Below are 14,847 nucleotides of genomic sequence, written 5' to 3'. Positions count from 1 at the left end.
AGACCCTTTTGCACAGCCTGTGAAAGCCGCAATCACTGTGGCATCGTTACGCCTCGCCTCCTGTCTAAAAGTCACAGGAACGTAATAGAGTGTCATTTTGTTACGCCTTTCGTTCCGCCAGTGGAGGTAGTCATAGCACCGAATCGACATCTGTCTTAAAAAGTCCCCGCAGGAAGACAGATTGAAGCTCAGCTCATTCATTAAAAAAAGAAAAGAGGAAACCACCTCACACAGCAAGGTGAAAGGCATAAGTGAAAGTAAAAAAGTAGCCTATACGATCCACGACTGCAACAGGAGGAATGCTCCGTGCCTACAGTTTATGAGTAAGTAGGTTAGGCTATTCACAATCTGGGACTCTGGGACAGCCGTACCTTTTTTTTAGGCTTCCTGTACAGCGTGAATCTTCCGCCCGGGACTTCTGCCTCCGCGCAGTGCACTTTTGTTGTACCGGTGAATATAAGAGTTCCGTTCCTGAACGCTAGTGAATATATTATATACACATTTTGACATTTAGTATTCAAAATAAAAGCGACGCAATGTATGTTTTTAAAAGGCACCGCTGCGCGGAAGTGGAAGTCCCGGGCGGAAGATCCGCACTGTACAGGAATCCTAAAAAAAAGTTACGGCTGTCCCAGAGTCTATTTACGTGCCGAAAAAGACTCTGGGTTCGCAGATTGGGCTATTTATGCTCAAACAATGTTGACATTAGGCAAAATTAATGGACATAATAATAAGCTTAAAGACCTATTGCCATTTTTCTCGCAATACCCCCGCAGAACTGCAGTCTGTCTAGCCTGTTGTACAGTATACAGTTTATCAGTGTTTATGAAATGCATCAGTAAGCATTGTGCTCTCATAATAGAGCTGGTAGTCAAATAAACTATTATAAAGTTAACATAAGTAATAATAAAGTAATGAATAAAAATCTGATTCACTGAAATAGACACGGACACAGAAATAACATTATTGTCCATTTGTGCTGAGGAATAAGACGACTGGGGGAAAAACCTACCAATGGCGTCTCTGGAGGACAGTTTGGGAACACAGGCGGTAGCAGGCTTCCCTTGGGCATTCTCTTTGCGAATGGGCGGGTGGCTTAGGTCGTCCTCCCAGGACCTGATTGTGGCAGCCAGGTCGGCAAACTGGCCTTTCCTGAGTCTGAGTGAGGATGCAGAGTGGGTCACAACTGGTGGGATGGGAGGGCACAGTTCGGAGCTGCAACTGAGGTGCCTGAAACGGTAGTAATATGTTGTCTCAGGCAGTGGTTTGCGAACCCAAAGGGGCGAGACAAAATCTCAAGGCACACCTATATACTGTATCCGTGCAAAATAGCCTCTAGTCTATAACGTGTTATCACTCTAAACATTTTTTATGGCAAATACAATTTGACAAACAACTATTACTCATGAGATTGTTATTAACAAAAGAAAATTCAGGAATTAATTTGAAACTTTGTAAAATTACTACATCAAAGCAGTTTTTGTATACTGTAGTTTTACCTACCTGCGACGTGTTGGCTGTGCGTCCTGCGTGGGCGATGACATTGATGATGCTAGATATAGCGTTTGGAGATGGTGATGGCGTTTGCAGATGCTAGATAGCGTTTGAGAGGGAGATGGCGCCTGGAGACGCTGGATAGCGCTTGGAGATGGGGATGGCGAGCAACGGGAGTCCTATCTTGACCACAGGGTTCCACGATGACGGCTCGTTCGGCAGCCCAAACTGGAAGGGAGAGAACAGGTGAGTGAGTCAGCTGGCCAGGCTAACAGATTACTCACACGCAAGGATTCAGGATCTAGGAGATGACCTCTCCTTTTCTGATGCATTGAGAGCATTGATCATGTGCTTACTCCAAGGGCTGTTTCCCCCCGTTGTGGTCCCGTCTGTGTCCCTTCGCCCCTCGGGTTTGCTCGGCACCACCAATCCCGAAAAATGCCAGCTGCCGCCAATTACTTCACTCTGCAGCTCGCCCCGAGGTGCAACTCGTGCAGGAAGTGATGTCACTCAACTGGAAGTGATGTCATCAGGCGCACACACACACACACACACACACACACACACACACACACACACACACAGAGGCATAAGACTGATTATGTCAACACTGATGTCATAAGGGGACACACACACACACTGACTATGTCATCAGTGATGTCATAAGGGGGCACATCACATCCAAATGCTTAAGTCCATGTTGTACACAACATATCATTAAACCAAATATCTGTCCATACCATCCCCAAAATATAGGCTAGTCTACATCATCCACACACACACACACACGCACGCACGCACGCAACACACACACACACACACACAGACACACACACGCAGCACACACACACACACACACACACACACACACACACACACACACACACACACACACACACACACACACACACACACACACACAACCAACTTCAACAGCATCACAGCCTGGCAGATGCATACTGTATGTCACTGACATGCACTAGCTACAAACACTGCCAGCCAGAATATTTTTAATAACGTAGCGTTACCTTGATGTGGTGATGTGGATAACTTCCTGGCCCATGACCATGCACTCTCCACGCCAAAAAGCATCAATCCCAGGTTTTCCACCAACTCCAACTTTAAATCAAAAAACGGGATTGATAATAATCCTAAAGAGTTTGTTCCTTGCAGTTACGTTCACGTTGTAGCTAGCCAGCCAAATAGGGAAGGCTGGCTTCATTGAACATGATGGTAGCGCTACTTAGCGTTAAATACATTACTTGCAGCTGTTTTTTCCTCCACTAAAACATGTCTTCCCACCTCCTGACTCCTTGGATCAGAAAACAATCCATAACGTTATATGATCAATACCTTGTTTGTATCGTCTAGATCATAAAATCACTGCTAAACATTTAGCGTTAGCAAAGTTGCTAAAGGCTGAGGTTATCTACTCCCTACCCGATTTATTGTCATAGCTAGCTAACGTTAACATCAGCCTCTTGCAATTATAAATTGGCTAATGTTACTCACCCATCTCAAATAACCTCATTCAAGACATCTCGGACTGCTGTAGCATTAGGTAGTCTCCAACTGCAGGGCAGAATCACCATTGTTAACAAAAGTAAAAAAGCTTGTCCACTCGTTTTTTTTAGAGACAAGTCAGTCACTAGCCAAAATTAGCGTTAGCTAGTTAGCTTGCCTTGTTCCTCTCTGATAAACAAAAATCCATTTAATAACGTATGTGTTGCTGTTTTGTTTGTTGTTTTTACCGTGGAGCCGAACCCACAGAGTTCCCATCCACTCCACAACATGCGAACCGGTAACATAAAGTTAAAAACATAGCAGTTATGCTATGTAATGCTACACCCATGGCAGTTTCACATAAGCTGTGTTGAGTCGACAGCAGTGCCCGGATCTAGGTTACAGTAGGGAGGGGGTAGCCTACTGGCTAGCTACTGTCAGGCCTCCTGGAAATGTAGCAGCCTTGAAGTGTGTTTCTACATCCCGTTACACACAGAATGAAAGCCACTAAATCCCCCATGATGCCATCAGTGAACTGAGCTCATGCTTTTACCACAACTTATTTAAAAATAATATAAATAGGTATTCATATAACCTACCGTAAAATCCTGCTCACTTCTTAATATGGGAGAGGAGGGAGACAAGCTGCTGCTTCCAGAAAATTCCACTGGACTGAGGGGCCGGCGGGAGAATGAATGGACCAGGACATGGGCCAGAGTAGCCCAACCAGATGTCCAACCGCAAAATACCCCCTTAAAGCCCTCTTACCCAATCATATTGGGCTATGAGCAGCCCAAGAGTGTGTTTATAGTACCACAGCTAGCCCAGAATACTTGACCCAGGTGAATAGACCAACTATATGTTTACACAAACAGCCCAGGAGTTTTTACTGTGCACTAATATCAATTTTAGATTGCTGTGAAAACACACATTTATTGTGCATTGCAAACTGTTTTTTTCTTTCTTTTTACTGAATACACACTGAATACCCATCATGTAGGCTATAAGCTACATTGATGCCTTCTAATATGGATGGACACTGTATAGGCTATTAGGCTGCATGTCATGTCATGTGTCATGTGATGTCATGTCATGTGTCATGTCATGTCATGTGATGTCATGTGATGTGATGTCATGTGTCATGTCATGTCATGTGTCATGTCATGTCATGTCATGTCATGTCATGTGTCATGTCATGTCATGTGATGTGTCAGAGAGCAGGACGCACGGCACAACAAGCAACTTTCATCCCTGGGATCGCATATTTTTCTATTATTATCAATTGGATTCTTATTGTCAACGAACAGGACTTGCTGCACGATGGATGGATACCTTCGGTTAATGATGATGATTGACCCGAAACAGCAGGCGGATTTGACGGTGTTCCCTGATGAAGACAATCCAAGGTAGTTATGCATTTTGGTTTGATCTGATGATGGCAAATGAAGATGACCATAATGAAGACGTGCCAACTTGGACGACGTGGTGTTCAGTATTTAAAGAACACCGTTTTTCTAACGTGGATACAAGCGAAAGCCTTGGAATCGAGGGCTTGTAGCCCGTGAGATTCCTAGTACATTAAAAAAGCTGTGTGGCTCGTTTATTTCTGTCGAGAAACACAGCAAACATGTGCAGAGCTCTACTAATCAACCTTACCATTAGCCTCCACTACGACCACAGAGACACAGCCTGTTTTCCATAGCAGCAGGCAACAACATGGATACAGTGAAAGTGGAGACGGAGGTTGTAAAAGTGGATTTGCAGCAACAGCGATCATAAAAGCAGTATGGATTATACCGGACATATTGGAAATAGCTGGTAAATCTTTGCTTGTTGTACAACACTGTAGTGTCTGATAGCAGAGCTAACCAGCTGGTTAGTGAGCTAGCACCTGCTCAAAACGAATTAGTCCATTACTGTCCATGTTTTTCAGCCAAAGAAATTAAAATCAAATCTAAATTAAATTATGGCTCAGAGACAACATGTCATAATTCCAGGCAAGAAAATGACGAGTGAAAATTGTGCTGCCGGCTCATGTTACAGTGCAGACATGAGAAGTGATGAGAAAAAATTAATCAATCTGGTGCACTTTGAGACTGTACTTATAGTGTAACTACAGGGTAACAAGACTGTACTTACAGTGTAACTACAGGGTAACAGGATTGTACACACAGTGTAAGGGTAACAGGATTGTACTTATAGTATAACTACAGGGTAACAAGACTGTACTTACAGTGTAACTACAGGGTAACAGGATTGTACACACAGTGTAAGGGTAACAGGATTGTACTTATAGTATAACTACAGGGTAACAAGACTGTACTTACAGTGTAACTACAGGGTAACAGGATTGTACACACAGTGTAAGGGTAACAGGATTGTACTTATAGTATAACTACAGGGTAACAAGACTGTACTTACAGTGTACATTAAACCGGATGTCAGCAGAACATCCGGTTCCGGGTCAGGACGCTTGTTAACGCGAGCGGTTTGTTCAAAATTCTTTTTTCGATATAAACGCCTGATATCGAACTTTTATGTGGTTTAATCAAAGCCTAGAAATATAGTATACTTTAAACGACCCATCTGCGGAAGAATCCGTTAATACCCTGCAACGATGGGCGAGAAACAAAAGAAAATACAGCTGCGAAGCAATGCCGCCGATCAATGCGTGGAGCCAAACGAGAACCAGGATGTCATGCAAGAGCTAAAGAAATTAAATGTACGTATCGCTGGAATGAATGATAACCTGGAGAAGCTGCTTGATGGAAAAATCAGTGCATTGCATACTTCTCTGGACGAAAGCTTCAGTAGTAAGTTTGATAAACTGCGTGATTCAATGACGAAGCTCATAAAGGAGAGTCACCACGAGCTTAAAGTGGAAATTGAGAACAAAATCACTGCACTGGAAAGAAATCTGGATATTGAAGTTGGTATATTGAGGGCTCGGGTTGAACAAGTGGAACAAAACACTAGTAAAGCAACGACTGCAGAGTTCAATCCAGAAGTCGGCTTGATGGTGTTTGGTCTGCCGTTTGAGGAAGGAGAGCAGGTGAAGAGCAGAGTATCCAGGTTGCTGTTGGAAGGATTGCAGTGCGACCCCGTGCCCAGCCTGGTTGCTGCGGAGAGGCTGATTTCAAGAGGCCGTGGACCGGGTCCGATCAGGGTCCAGTTGGCCTCTGTGCGAGATAAAGTGGCGGTGTTGCGGAGGAAGCAGAAGTTACAGGACAATGAACAATACAGCAGGGTGTACATTCGCGCTGCAAAATCACATGCGGAGAGGCTTCTGGATCTAAACTTCCGCACGATATTGAGAGAGATCCCGTCGGGGAAAGACTTTTTTGTAACGGGAAATGGGCGCGTTGTGAAACGGGACGATCAAGATCACTCACGCCGTCAGCAGGAGGCTTCCCCCCGTAGATGAACGGCTCCTCTGGCCCATCATGCTCAGTACATTACGCTAGTGCACTGGAATGTTAATGGGTGGACAGTAGAAAACTGTAAGTTAAGATCCACTATTCTGCAGTCTATAAAAGCGGACATCATTTCACTAAATGAGACGCATCTTTTTGATGGTAAAGGAATTGACCTGGAAGGTTATGTTTGGTTTGGGCATAACAGAGCAAAACACGTTAAAGCCCCCAGAGGCTCTGGTGGGGTCGGGTTCTGTGTTAAGAAAGATTTGCTGTGTTTATATAGAATTGATGTTATAGATAAGCAAGTGGATGGAATATTGGGTTTGAAATTCTGGCATTTGAAATCTGAATATACATTTGTTGTTTTCACCTGTTACCTGCCACCAGAAACTTCAGTATGGGGAAAGGATGCCTCACTTTTCTTTAACCATCTCCTTAGTCAAATTTATTTATGTTCTGAAGCTGATGCAATTTATCTTTGTGGAGATTTCAATGGCAGGATAGCTGCGCTTGATGATCATTTAAAAGAAGTGGATGAGGTTCCAACCAGAACCTCATTAGATGTTTTCGTAAATAAGCATGGGGAGTCAATGATTGAATTCTTAAAAGAATCAAAGTTATGTATTGTTAATGGAAGGATATGCCCCTTGAATGATAATTATACATCTATATCTGTGAGGGGCAAAGCCGTGGTTGATTATATTTTTGTACCACATGACTGTTTACAAACCTGTGATTTCTTTGAAGTATTAGCGCCAAATCAACTAATCATGCTTGCAAATTGTATGGCTTTAATTGGAGAAAGATGCAGAGTCCCAGATCATTCATTACTGCTGTTGAAATTTCTAATAAAAACTGAGGCTCACGATTATACAGCTCCTCAGGTCAGTAATATTAATTTAACAACCTCAAAGAAGGTCAGCAGGATTCTACCAGCTAATTTTATGCTTTCTGACCCACAACAATCAGCTTTACTGAATTTGAAGAATGAATTACCACTTTGCTTTGGGGAACAAGAAAATTTAGATAATTGGTATAATAATTTCTGTAAATTGATTAAAAAAGATATAGAAAGTGATGTGAAAGTGGGAAATAAAAAACCCCAAAAAAGTTTTCGTAAAAATAAACCTTATTGGAATGAGAAGTTAAAAGAACTATGGCAATCCATGCATAAAGCTGAAAATATGTTTCTGAGGTGCTCAAGTGGTCAATCAGAAAAGAAAGCACTTTTAGAAGCCTTTAAGAACAGCCAGTATACGTTTGACAAAAGGTATAGATTTTATAAAAGGCGCTTTCAAAGAGGACAGGTGCTAAACTTGAAGGAGATTCAAACTTCGGATCCCAAGAGATTCTGGTCTGAAATTAATAAACTGGGCCCAAGGAGGGTTTGGAAAATACCCATGGAGGTGTTGGGGCCTGATGGCAACTCTGTAACTGAGCTGTCTGAGGTTATTCAAAGATGGGAGAGGGACTTTAAAGGTCTTTTCTCCAGTGATATTTTAGATTGTGAGGAAAGCTATTATAAAGAAATATGTCTCAGGAAAGAATCAATAGAAAGACAAATAGTAAAAGGGGACTTCTGGGTAAATGAAAGTCTTAATAAGGATCTCACTCATAGTGAAGTTCAAACTGTTATCAACAAAGCAAAACAGGGGAAAGCAACTGGCATTGAAAATATACCCAATGAGATATTGAAGTCGCACAAATTATTCTGTATTTTATTTGATTTATTTAAAACCTGTTTTGATTCTGGGAAGATACCATCTATGTGGTCAAAGTCTATTATAAACCCAATACCAAAATCCAACAGTGAAGACCCAAGGATGCCACTTAATTATAGAGGGATCAGTCTAATGAGCACAGTTTATAAGCTGTATTCCAATATTCTTAATGTGAGACTTATGTCGTACCTGGAGGGAGAGCGCCTCCTTGTGGAGGAGCAAAATGGGTTTCGCAAATCAAGATCATGTCTTGATCATATTTTTGTACTGTCTGCAATTATAACAAATAGAATTGATAACATTGAATCAACGTATGCTTGCTTTATAGATTTTCAAAAAGCGTTTGATCTGGTTAATAGAAATCTTTTAGCCTATAAACTTATTGAGTATGGGGTGAATGGACGATTCTATGCAGCCATGCAATCTCTCTATTGTGATCCCATAGCATGTGTGAGAGTAAATGAATTTTGCACCAACTGGTTCTCAACATCATTAGGGGTCAAACAAGGGGATTCCCTGTCTCCCACATTATTCGCTCTCTACATCAATGATTTGGCCAAAGAAATTAATACTTTAAGTTGTGGGATAATGTGTGGAAAAGAAATGACAAGTATTCTTTTGTATGCTGACGATATTGTTCTATTGGCACCATCGGAAGAAAAACTGCAACAAATGCTTTCATATACTAATGACTGGTGTAAAAAATGGAGATTGGTCATTAACAAAAAGAAAACAGAAATTATTCATTTCAGGAACCCCTTATGTACCCGTAGCACCTATCAGTTTAAAGTTGGTTCATATAAACTTAATTATGTGGATTCATATAAATATCTGGGTCTTTATTTTGATGAGCACATGAATTTAAAAAAAGGTGTCACAGTTCTGGCTGAATCAGCAACTAGAGCCTTGGGGGGAATTATAGGTAAGAGCAAAAACCTGAAGGATATGAGTTTCCAAACATACTCCAAACTCTTTGTAGCTTGTGTATGTCCTGTGCTGGATTATTCTGCTGGGGCTCGGGGCCTACGAAACATCTCTATATGTGACTCAGTCCAAAACAGTGCAATGAGATATTTTTTAGGTGCACACAAATATGCTCCAAAGTTAGCTATAGCAGGGGACATGGGATGGGAACCAGGTGAGGCTCGCTGGAAAATATGTATGGCTCAGCTGTGGAATAGGTTGCTTGATATGGAGGGAAACAGGCTAGCAAGAATGATTTTTATGTGGGATAAACAAATTAATGGCTGTTGGTCAAGAGATGTGCAAGCATTATTTTTTAGCTTTGGGTTTGGTGAGGCATTTTTCAATAACAGCAAAATCAACATTGCTATACTTAGAGAATCTGTGTTTACTCAGTATAAGGTGCGATGGGCTGAGGATATATGGACTAAACCAAAGCTACGTACGTTTCGTATGATTAAACATGATTTTGGTACTGAAAATTATGTTAATTATAATTTATCAAAAAAGCAGAGAGCTTTATGTGCCCAGCTGAGATCTGGTATTTTACCGCTTATGATCGAAACTGGACGGTATGTCAGATTGGAAGAAGAAGAGCGGGTGTGTCCAATGTGTTGTTTAAATGACATAGAAAATGAGTTTCATTTTGTTTTTTATTGTCCTTTTTACAGTGAACCGCGCTATATTTTGTTTAGTAAGATAAAAACAGAGTTTGATTTTCTTAATAATGATGATGCATATAATTTGAGTTGGTTGTTTACATATGAAACTTTTGGACTGGCTTATTATTTGGAAAAAGCTTGGGACATGAGAAAAAAAGCTCTTTATCAGGAAAAGGCAATGTAAGACAAGGAAAAGAAAAAAAAAAAAAAAGAAAAAAAAAAAAAAAAAGTGTATGTATGTACAGTAAGTGTGTATATGTGTATGTATATTTCATGCATATGTGTATATATTATATACTTTGTTTATTTTGTTTGTACAACCGGATGTTATGTTATGATTATGTTTATATATAATTTGGTGTCTTGTAATCCCATGTGGGATGGGCCAGAAATGGCATGACACAGAAATAAAAACTACCTACCTAAAACTACCTACCTACAGTGTAACTTTGTAACAAGACTCTACTTATAGTATACAGGGTAACAAGATAACAGGGTAACAAGTGGATTGGAACCACTGAACTTCAGATTGCAAAGCACACAGCTTTAACCACTCAGCCACAAGGGCTTTCCAACTTTCTCAGTGGAGTTTGAGAGGATAACTGTATGTCAGTCAGTATGTAGTCACTTTGTAGCTTTGTTATTATACACAGAGACTTGGGGGGAAATATAATAATAATATAATGCATTTATTATATTACACCGGAAGAAGCACCCATAAGGCATCATGGCATATAGAAATAAGGTGGATAAATAGACACTTAAAACTCGACAAAAAACCAAACCAATTCCACCATTGTGCAAAGTGCCTTTAGCCAGTCAGCCTTTTCTGTTAGAGCCTCATGAGAGTGGAACAATATTCCAACATACATCAGAGAACTCAACACATACTGCTAGTAGTTAAGTAATGCTTATTCAACACTGCTGAATAAGCATGACTTAACTATGGTTAAGTAATACTTATTCAACACTGCTGAATAAGCATTACTTAACTATGGTTAAGTAATACTTATTCAACACTGCTGAATAAGCATGACTTAACTATGGTTAAGTAATACTTATTCAACACTGCTGAATAAGCATGACTTAACTATGGTTAAGTAATGCTTATTCAGCACTCTTATGCATTTATGAACATCCAAAATGGTGCAAACAAAGAGGGCTTCCTCACACACGATGCAGCTGCCTCACTATTTTATAAAACCGCCAGTTGTAGGACTGAAAATATGTTTTGCCCATCTGTCTGCATCCAGCACCAAATGACACAACTATCCTTATCTGCGGACTGTGGACATATGGCTCAAACCTGACAGATTCATTAGTAGGGTAACCATTTATAATGCTTATTAATGCTCTTTGTGGTCCTTATTGTAAAGTTGCTGCACGGCCATAGCTCCAGGCAGCTCCCTCAGCAGCCGGTGCGAGCTCACGCCCACACCAAGAGAGAGAGACAGCATCTTGTGGGAATACAGCCTCTCACTAACGCTAACATTACTCTCGTCAGAAACCACTTTGATCTGCATAATTTAACACATGCAGAACTTTAAACAACAGAATAGACATGTTGGTATAAATCACATTTCAGACCCTATAGATGGTACACTTCAGATGGAACTTCGGACCCTGTTAAATCCGTCCCAGCACTTTTGGGTAATATTGAATCGTTCTCCAAGCTATCCGGGTATAAGGTTAATCGGCCTAAGTCAGAGGCTCTTCCATTGACCTCGTACTGCCCTCCCCCCCAAGTCTATAAATCCCCCCGATGTGAAGCATAAGGGGGGAACTCCCCCCAATTTGTTAAATAAATTGTATGCACTGTGCTCTAGAAACATTTAGTTATATTTAACATTTTTAAATAAAAAAATACATTCTAATCATTTTCTGAATTGGGGTGTAAATAGCCACATGAGCAATTTACAGCTCGTGTGTGTGTGTGTGTGTGTGTGTGTGTGTGTGTGTGTGTGTGTGTGTGTGTGTGTGTGTGTGTGTGTGTGTGTGTGTGTGTGTGTGTGTGTGTGTGTGTGTGTGTGTGTGGCGGGGGGGGGGGGGGTGTGCTGGCACAGTCACACTGCAGAAATGCATTCAATTACCTGTCTTTCCTTTCAAGCTACAACTAATATAAGTATCAACATTTTTCCGTCACTGTTTATAATAACAAAGCGCTACAACTAATATAAGTATCAACATTTTTCCATCTCTGTTTATAATAACAAAGCTATGAAGTGACTACATACTACACAGTTATCCTCTCAAACTCCACTGAGAAAGTTGGAAAGCCCTCGTGGCTGAGTGGATAAAGCTGTGTGCTTTGCAATCTGAAGTTCAGTCGTTCAAATCCACCACTGGGTTTTAGCAATCTCTGTCCCAGGCCAGAGCTTCTTTACAGGTCCGGTACCATGTAACTACATATGAACTACAGTTGAATAGAGTCACTCCACTTTACAGGTCCGGAACCATGTAACTACATATGAACTACTGTGTTAAATAGACTCACTCCACTGTACTACATATGAACTACAGTTAAACAGACTCACTCCACTTTATAGGTCCACTACCATGTAACTATATATGAACTACAGTTGAATAGACTCACTCCACTTTACAGGTCCAGTACCATGTAACTACATATGAACTACAGTTGAATAGACTCACTCCACTTTACAGGTCCGGTACCATGTAACTACATATGAACTACAGTTGAACAGACTCACTCCACTTTACAGGTCCGTTAAAATGTAACTACATATGAACTACAGTTGAACAGACTCACTCCATTTTACAGGTTTGTTACAATGTAACTACATATGAACATAATTTATAACTATTGGTAATTACTAGTATGTAATTACATTTGGTGTTCATGTGTAATTACAAATAGTTCATATGTAACTAGGGTACCTGTAAAATAAAGCGTTACCCATCTTTTTTTTACAATCAAATAGGCCCATAGGTTATAGGCCTACATATCTTTTCCAAATGCATTCACTTTATCTCCTTTATCACCGCATGTCACAACAGAGGGAAAGCGCACACTTCAGTTGGACTGGCATTTTTATTTAGCTATATAACCACAACAAGCACAATAGATGTATTTCGGCTTTGGAATATAATTTATGTGGGATGTTTAAGGTGCGTCTGTGCGCACTTCTCAGTGACTTGTCTTTGCCACTAAACCACTCGACTTAAAGATTTTTATTTAATTTTTTATATATTTTTTTTACAATTTATTTCATCTTTGCATTTACAAACTGTAAGGCGATCATCACAATTGTATACAACGTCGACAAGCATGAACAGACACATGGCAGCACATTTACACATAATACAGGACAAACGGGGAAACACTAAAATGTAAAAATTTAAATAAATAAAACAAGATAGCTAGAGACTTGTTAAAGAAAAGTAGAGGTCTTTGGCATAATTGGATTTGATCTTTGGCATAATTGGATTTCACGCTGGATTTAAAGATGGGTCAGGGTTGGCGTAGATTATTTGTGTAAGTTGTCTTGTTTACTTTTTAACCGTTTTGTTGTTTTGTTTTTTACATCACTACGTCTGTGTGGGATACCTTTACAAGACGATATTGGGTGGTGAAACATGGATTGGATGGAGTAGATAGTCACTGGACAGGTTAGTCATGGTTTTAGTAGGCCTAGGGATTCTAATATGCAAGGTTTTATAGATGAGACCCCTGGTCACATTTATATTGATTCAACAGATTGGATTACTGGTTCAACACAAAATAGCTGATTCACACAATAAACAATCATCAATATATTTATGTGACAAATACTGTGGTGAAAGTGCTCACCGTGAGAGACTCCAAGCAGCACCATCAACAGTCCAATCACAGCTTCCATGTCTCTGTTCAGTCTCAGCTGAGCCAGGCGCCCGCTGCAGACGAACTGGCCAACTCTACCCTAAGAAAAGAGTAGCCGTGTAGAAGTGAGACGAAAAGGGAAGTTAAAAGAAAAGGCATTTTTCTGTCAGTTTTACGTATTTACAAACATGACCAATTAGCTAGAATGAATGGAGGAGAGGTGCGTATTATACTTCGAACCGAAAGAGGATTTGAGCAGGACAGCTGAGACTTCTAAGGTACATGTGCATATCGTGGGCTAGGAGCAATTTTGGGCGAATGAGTATTGATATTGAAAGCTCTCAGTGAGATCTTTTCAATGGCTAAAGGACACGCTAAAAGTGGCGGTTTTGTTTACTGCCAAAAGGATGTAACTGCACTTGTGCTTTCGACACAGCAAAACCCACTTTTGACATTGACCAAACCTGTGGACAGGGGATTGTAACAGCGCCAATAGGTGAGCTCAAAATGCAAGCTGACGTAAGTAATGCTAGCAGGGAAGCATGACCACATCATTTTACTATCCTATACCGATATCCTAATTAATAATCTACATCAATGGGCGTCCTCATGGCTCACCTGGTAGCACGCGTACCACAGAGGCTCGGTCCTTTGCGCGGCCAGCGCGGGTTCGAATCCGACCCGAGGTCCTTTGCCACATGTCTCCCCACCTTTCCTGTCTGCCTACACTGTCCTCTCTAATAAAGGCAAAAATGCCTTTCTAAAATCTACATAAATAGATTAATGTAAATGTGTTAATATTGTCATGTGACCTGCACACATACAAACATTATACTATTGCTATACTAGCATAAGACAAAAGTAGTTGTAGTTTAGAATCAAAAATAGTTTCTTATGTCTATAAATGTTTATTAAAAAGGTTTTATGAAATACTTTGACATAAAAAATGTCAAAGATTCAAGCTCATTTTAATAGTCATAGTGAGTAATATGCATTGAGCAGTATGCAGTGCAGGGATCAAATGTCTTTTAAAGGCCTTGGTGAAAGTTGCTGAGCCTTACTTCAACATAAAGTTATTCATTCTGGTCTTTCAGTATATTTCAGTGTTGATTGAAGTGTAATTGCTAGATTTCTTCCCCCTGGGTGTCCTGAAAGTCACAGGTGGAGGTGCTCTGCCTCGACCCCACTTACAAACCCCGTATCACCCTCACTCATCCCTAACACCCTTTTGGTGTTGGGGTCCCTTCCCCTTCAGGTCATTAACCCAA

The sequence above is a fragment of the Poromitra crassiceps genome (assembly GCF_964638095.1).
Source record: "Poromitra crassiceps genome assembly, chromosome: 9".
NCBI classification, from domain to species: Eukaryota; Metazoa; Chordata; class Actinopteri; order Beryciformes; family Melamphaidae; genus Poromitra; species Poromitra crassiceps.
This window is presented reverse-complemented; position numbering follows the sequence as displayed.